Source organism: Procambarus clarkii, unplaced genomic scaffold (assembly GCF_040958095.1).
Source record: "Procambarus clarkii isolate CNS0578487 unplaced genomic scaffold, FALCON_Pclarkii_2.0 HiC_scaffold_108, whole genome shotgun sequence".
Taxonomy (NCBI): Eukaryota; Metazoa; Arthropoda; class Malacostraca; order Decapoda; family Cambaridae; genus Procambarus; species Procambarus clarkii.
The window spans coordinates 3,772,783-3,780,553 of NW_027189141.1; the positions used below are offsets into that span (position 1 = coordinate 3,772,783).

The window sequence follows — 7,771 nt, forward strand, 5'->3', positions numbered from 1 at the left end:
GAGGAGAAGGAGGAGGAGGAGAGACCCACAAACAGTTGGAGGAGAAGGAGGAGGAGGAGGAGGAGACCCACAAACAGTTGGAGGAGAAGGAGGAGGAGGAGGAGGAGGAGAACCACAAACAGTTGGAGGAGGAGGAGGAGGATCACATAGAACCCCCCACCGAAAAAAAGATAAAAAAAACTGGATTCAGTTTAGTGGAAGAAAACGTATTTATCTTGACCCAGACGCTGGTCTTATAGAGTCATTTTAATTTTATTTACTCTGATATATAAAAGGCCCGGAGATTTTATATACTCTGGTATATAAAACGTCAAAAAAGTATATAAAACTATCAATTGAATATAAAATTAAAGGTTCCCACCAGGCTTCTGTGCTGGCTAGGGTTCAAGTCTCCTGGTGGGAAAGTGTTCTCAATTATAACTTCACTCTCGTGTTTAGGAGAGTTGTGAATCAAGCATAGACATAGTGTTCTCCCATATTAACAGGGACTTGATGAAAAACGTAAAAATGATAGTCATCCTTAAGAATTATTTGACTCTAAAATTCAGGGATGGTCAACTTCTTGGGCTGCTCCCAAGAGAACTGTTGCCGTCCAAAATGTCCATAACACGACGTATCACTGTAAATTGGTCTCTTTAAGCCCAGCTCCTTGACAATATGTCCTAGTCGTAGATCAAAGTTGTGGTTAACAATCTTCAGAAGCTGTTTTGATGTGTACTGTGAGGTGCCATAGTGGAAGATGCTGATGCTTATGGGGTGCACAACACTAATGGCGTAAGATACCTGAACCAAACAGCGTCTACATAATTTGTTTTTCACCAGTGACTTGGCAACCCATCGGGCGGCATAGGCCGCTGAGCGGTCAATCTTTGTGTAATCTTTGCCAGAGAATGCTCCCCCGCCGTGAGCGCCCCACCCACCGTAAGTGTCAACGATGATTTTCCTACCAGTTAGCCCAACGTTACCTTGAGGTCCACCCATGATTAATTCTCCGCAAGGGTTGATGTGGTATTTCGTTTGAGTATCTATATATTTTTCAGGAATAATGACCTTGATGACCTTCTCTATAACCTCGTCACGCAAAGCTTCGACAGTAATTTGTTCCGAGTGCTGTACAGAAGCGACAACAGTGTTCACTCTTTTGGGAATAACAGCTCCTTGATCGAAGGCATACTGGCATGTGACTTGAGTCTTACAGTCAGGTCGCGCCCACCAGAACGTCCCATCTCTTCGCAGCTCTGCAATCTTCTGATTGAGACGGTGTGCCAGCATAATAGTTAAGGGCATGCACTCGTCGGTCTCATCAGTGGCATAACCAAACATCAGTCCCTGGTCCCCTGAACCAGTGTTGTCATCACTGCGCCCGATGTGTACACCATTAGCAATCTCCGCACACTTTTGCTCCAGGGCCAGAAGAATATTGCAGGTCTTGTAGTCAAAGCCCTTTCGTGAATCATCAAAACCAATTTTCTTAACAATATCACGCACAATTTGTTGATAATTAACTTGGGCCTTGGACGTAATCTCCCCACAGATCAGGATCATACCAGTTTTGGTACACGTTTCACAAGCAACTTTGGCGTCAGGGTCCTGGCTAAGATGGGCATCAAGCACTGCGTCGCTGATCTGATCGCAAATTTTGTCGGGGTGGCCTTCGCCTACGCTCTCACTGGTGAAGAGGAACGTCTCATGATCTCCATCCATGCTCTCAGCACACTATCCTGGGGAACGAAAATGTTACTTCTAAGTACTCTTGAATTTGGGACCAGGTTTCCTTGGCTAGATTTTAACTAAATAAAAATCCGTTATGTAAAGGAATATTATTAAAAACATTGACCTAATTGTGTGAAGAGAGAAAGAGAGAGAGAGAACGCAAACCTGGTCACGTGGAGAGAGAGCAACTGAGCAACTGTAAAGCAAGTGTGCAGCTGCTCTGTCTTATAACAAAACTGTGAGTCAAAAAAGAATATGGATCATTTATTTTATTTTGAAATGATTATAAACCATTAAAAAAAAACCATTATTACTCATTCTAATTGGAAGAGTGAATGTATAATTTGGTAACCTGTAATCCTTAACTCTTTATGAACATAATAATTCCATCTGGTGAAAGGGATAATAATAATATTGTGTTAATAATTATAGAAGTATTTATTAGTCATATATAAAAATGTAATAGAAGGAACAATAAGATTTGAAATTCAATTCATATATTTCCAACCAGTCTCCAAGGTAAACAGCCTCTGTCAAATGGTAGATAAGATACATTATAAATCATCTTTATTATATGTTGTTAACAAAAAGCTGCTGTACGTGTGGACATTTGTATCCAAGATGTTTTTTCTCTATTATTAATTCTCTCCCGCAACCACCACATTCTCTTTTTTGGGGGGTTTCATAATGATTGAGATGACGATGATGTTCCCTAATAATACTTCTAATTTCTAGAAGAGTCTTGGGTATGAAGTATTCAATATGGTCTCCCTCAGCGCCTTCAGCTGCCAACACATCTGCGCGTTCATTTCCATAGATTCCAACATGGGAGGGAATCCACAGGAACTTGACAACTCTTCCCTGGTTGGTTAGTACCTTCACAACTCTCTTAATTTCAGCGACTATTGAAAGATTCTCGTCCCGATCTTTATTTAGGCTTTGCAGTGCTGCTCTCGAATCGGTGCAAATCACTGCACCAGTAGTATTCTGTTCAATAATATACCTTAACGCCATAGCAATGGCAGTTAACTCTGCTTGTGTTGAAGAGGTATAGTTCTCAATGCGCGCTTTTTCCTCATTTTTTGGTGGAAAAAATACATCATCCTTCTTAATTACCGTGTATGCTGCACCCGCCCGGCCATTAATAGGATTAGATGACCCATCAGTGAAGATTTGATCTAGTTCATCTCCAGCTTCATTATAAATTTCCTTAAGATACTTGTGGCTTATTTCTTTGGGTACCATGTTGGTTTTTTTCTTTACCATATCATTGATGATAATCCTGCACGAGTCATTCAGGGGATCCACCCAGGGAGGTAATCTTTCTACAGGCATGAGCTCACGAGCTTGTTGAAGTAGGTGAAGATCTTCAAGGTAGCCGACTGCTCTGTGATGCCATTTTTTGCTTCTCTTGTTTCCCCCTGAAAGTAGCACAGAGCTCAATTTTTTTTTAGCCATGTCATTATAATGGGGATCTCTGGCAATCCTAATTGCAAGCTTAGCATTCAGTTCCACAATTCTTTCTTTAATACTGGGAAGGGATAATAACTCTTTTGTAGATTGGACATTTCAGCAGTTTTTTTCTTTGGAACTCCAAGAATGATTGAAATGGCTTCATCCTGTATGCTTTCTAGCCTATTCATATCACTTTGTGAATAAGTACATAAAACAGGTGCTGCGTTGTCAATGACGGAGCGTACATAGTTTGTGTACATCATTTTAAGTACAGCAATAGAGGCTCCATGGCCATCATTCCAAGTCATAGCTTTCAGTTTCAGTTCCCTGAGTCGACTTTTGCATGTTCCTATGATTTGATTGAGCTCCTCTTTCTTTCCCTTGTTTGAACCGACGGTGACGCCAAGGTACCGATAGTGGTCAACCCATTCAAGTGTTACACCATTAATTTGCAGTTCTTCATTTTCTCTCCGCTTGCGATGGGAGTATGCTTTTGTCTTGTTTGTGGAGAGAGTGAAACCGAGCTCAATACATTTCCTTCCAAGGAGTTCAATGGCCTGTTTTATTTTATCAAAGGTGGGAGCTTGTATTAGGACATCATCTGCATATCCCACTAGTTGTGTTCCTTCAGGAAAATCAATATTGGCAATTGCATTCATAAGTACATTGAATAGTGTAGGGCTTAAGACTCCTCCTTGGGGGGTCCCGAGTTCCATATTCATTGTTCTTGAGATTGCTCCATTGAAGTAGACCTTAGCTTTCCTCCCTGTGAGGTAGTCTTCAATCCATTTCATGAGTCTCCCCTTGACACCCATACATGCAAGCTCGTCCAGGATCGCAATTCCCTGGGCTTTGTCGAAGGCTCCTTTTATGTCAACAAATACAGAGTACCTAGCCGTGTCATTAACCAGGTAATTAATTATACAATTGGCTGTGCTCCGTCCTTTGACATATCCATTGACTCCTTCCCCAAACCTACCTATTTTGTGTAACAGTCGTTTTAGGATGATCTTTTCCAGCATCTTGCAAGTACATGACACGAGACTGATAGGTCTGTAATTGCCAGGGTCATTCGGTTTTGGTATGGGAACAATTTTGGCGTGTTTCCATTGTGTGGGCAGAACTCCATTTAGGAATGATTTGTTAAACAATAGGAGTAGTGGATTCCCAGGCACTTCACACAGTGCATTAAGTATGTCGTAGGTAATGCCATCCTCACCAGGTGCTGTAATTTTACCTCTCTTAACAGCCGCCCTTACTTCCTGGGCTGTGATAGGTTCTCCATATTCGTCCTCACTAGACTGTGCTCTCGCTATTCTAGTTCTTCTGTCATTCTGTAGCAGGAGCTGTTCCATGACGATTTCCGTTGAGAGGGAGGATGAGGATGCTGCCTTACTCCACATGTGAATTAATTCTTCAGCTTTACTCTGTGGATCTTTGCCTCGAGGCATTTTCTTCCGAGGGGGTCTTCGTCGAGGCGTACGGCGCTGAATTCTAAGACAACTTTCAATTTGGTGATTAAGGTCATCAACAAATGTATCAATATCTTCTGGGATTTGGTATTCCCTGAACCAGTCATTCATCCTGTCTATGAAGATTGGCTTCATATCTCGTCTGAGTGATAACCACCTTCTTTTATTTGACTCATTCTTTCTCAAATTGTTCATGTCGACAAAGGTAATCAGTGTGCCCGGTAGTCACAACATAAACTTTTGCCCAAGGTATATAATATGCTACTGACATCTGTGTCAAGTGAATTGAACAGGAGTACCTCCTCTTTTATATCCCTCTATAAATCAAAAAAAATATTTATTTTAATTTGTTTTCTTTTATTAATCCAATTATCCTTTAATTATCGAACATTGTAATTTGTTAATTATATATTGTTTTGAATGGGAAAGATGCTTACATACATACATACATACATATCTCAAAGGCATAGATTAGTTTAGTAAAGTTACTACAAAAAATTCCATATAATAGTAGTAATTAGGTTACATTTGTATACTACAGGACTTTAGGACTTTCAGTTGTGTGGGCCTAGCGAGTTTGTTTCCCCTTAGCTGGCAGAATACCACCCCCCTGCAACAGCATTTATAGGATTCATGGGGCATAGATAAGACCAAGGAGTATGCTTACCTCTACAATTACAACAAAATGGAAATTTTTGTTTCTTTGTACACTCTTTAGAGTCATGTTTATTACCACAGTACTTACACCTGGGGTCGTACTGACATTTCAAAACCAAATGCCCCCAATAATAACACTTCAGGCATAATTTTGGCTTCTCTTGGTATTTTGAAACTTTTCTATAGCCTAGTCCTTGTACAAAAATTTTTTTAGGAGCCTCACCTTTTATTAAAGCTATAACCTGACTTTGTTTTTATAATGAACAATGTTTCTCTTTACCCAAACAACACTGTCATTGTAAAGGAGATGATCGGGATCCAAGTAAGTTGGATATTTGAAAAGTATGACCTTTGTGAAAATACCTTCTTCTGGAACAACCATCACAATATTCTGAAAGCCATCTGTAGTTAAATGTTTAACTGCCTCTTCTGTTCCAACTGTGATATATGGCTGCTGAAGACCCTGACCCTCCTTGAACACTGGTTTAAAATCTGAATACTCCATAGCAAAACGTACAGTCCACACCATCTTTTCATTGAAGTTCAGTAGGCATGTTTTAGGAAATAACAACCGCCTCCTTAGGCAGACCGCCTCAGTCATTTCATTAACACATAAGTTACTCACTCTTATCACTGTAATCGTTGAGAATCACTAATTCACACTGTATATTTAGCTAGTTGTTTGATTACTACTACTACTACTAATTTCTGTTGATTAAAAAAAAAAAAAAAGTTTGCGGCACAGGGGCATTTGGTATACTCAATGTCCTAAACTTCCTCTAACAAATTAGGAATAAATATTCGTTCACAAATTAGTTGTGAAATTCGATCTCTCTTTTTCACAATAAAATATACTTTAGAATAATTGAAGAGAACCACAGAAACATTTCACTATCAATGACACCATCCCTAACATCAATGTGATTAAAAACAAAAAACAAAAAAAAAGTAAGACCAGATCTTGGAGCTATTCTTCATAACGACCTTCTGGTACTTTTACTTGAATATCTATCTTGATTACACCTTTTCCTTGTGCTGGCACAGTAACATCGTAGGCAGCACTGAAGCAAAAGGTAGATTGTTAATTAAAATATATTAAAAATATATGTGGTAATTAAAATATATTTAAATCTAAATAAGTCATAAATTAAAAAAAAAAAAGTAAATTCCAACTATACCTGTACAAGTCATATCCAGCAGCTAGTGTAGATCCAAAATGAACATAATATATGCCAAGAAAATGTGGTGGTAATAGAAAAGAAGTTCAGGTAGAGGAGAGATATATATCTGTGTTTACTCTCACTCCGACAGAATTAATAATCTCATTAATATTTCTACTCCTTTTATATGTTCCTTGAGGTGCCAGTTTACCACCAGAAACAAGTAAAAAAGTTGTTTAAAGATTTGGTCAATGTTCCAATACACTTTTTAGTTTTCAAAAAACGTCTGAAAATGAATGTCTGGAGTTATCAAATCTAAAGCTGATATATCTTTGGTAAACTGTTCCAACAAATGTTCATCCAGGCTGGTTATGCTTTTAAATACAGTTCCACATTCAAAACAAGTAAAAAGTTGTTTAAAGATTTGGGACTGATTTGCTGTTTGTTTCCACATATATCATATTTTTTTTCACTATTTGTTTTCAAAGGCTGAATCATGTGTATTGATTTCAAATGTAGGGTCAAGTTATATTCATCCCTAAATCTATTCCCACACAATTGACATTTTAACCGTTTTACTCTGTGTGTTCCCATATGTCTAGTCAAGTCGCATTTTTTAAGGAATTTTTTTCTACATACGTCACATGAAAACCATTTTTCTCTAATGTGTTGTTTGTTTGTTTTTTCACATTCACTGCACTTTGGAGTTTTACCGGTATGAATTGTAAAAAGGATAGTCTTCTTTGTGTGAGTTGTGAAATGGACTGTTAGTGTTCTTATTGTACTATATTTTTTTTCCACATACATCACATAAAAAAAAGTTGTTTTTGTATGGGTTTTTGTTTGATCTGTTGTATGGGTTTTTGTTTGATCAAGTGACATCTCTAAGAGAATTATCTCACTTCCACCTGAAAATAAAATAAAATAAATTAATTTATATAATTATCTGATTTATAATATATACATTGACTCTTATTACATTATAGTAATATGATATACTTTATTTTTATTACTTAATAATTAACTTTGTTATAATAGACTTAAGTAAATTATACAACATACGTATGGGGTTGGGGTTGAAGAAACATTAAAATGTTGAATGTGCTTTGATTGTGTGATTGTTGTTTTACTACTCAGAATGAAGTGTCCATGAAGTATGGCGAACCTGTAATGATTTGCATAGCCTGGCAAACTCTCTTATATACCAATCCAGTCAGACTGATACAGACTTGAGAGGCTATAGTTTACTTACTCAGTTATTTGTGACGTATTTTCATTATGTTTTTTGTAATTATTTAACTGATCAATAACCAT

General features: G+C 37.9%; 1 pseudogene; it reads right to left on the reverse strand.

Moving 5' to 3' along the window:
- Window positions 1-549: 549 nt before the first annotated feature.
- Window positions 550-4,751, reverse strand: LOC138360333 (S-adenosylmethionine synthase pseudogene; annotated as a pseudogene).
- Between the last annotated feature and the right edge of the window lie 3,020 nt (window positions 4,752-7,771).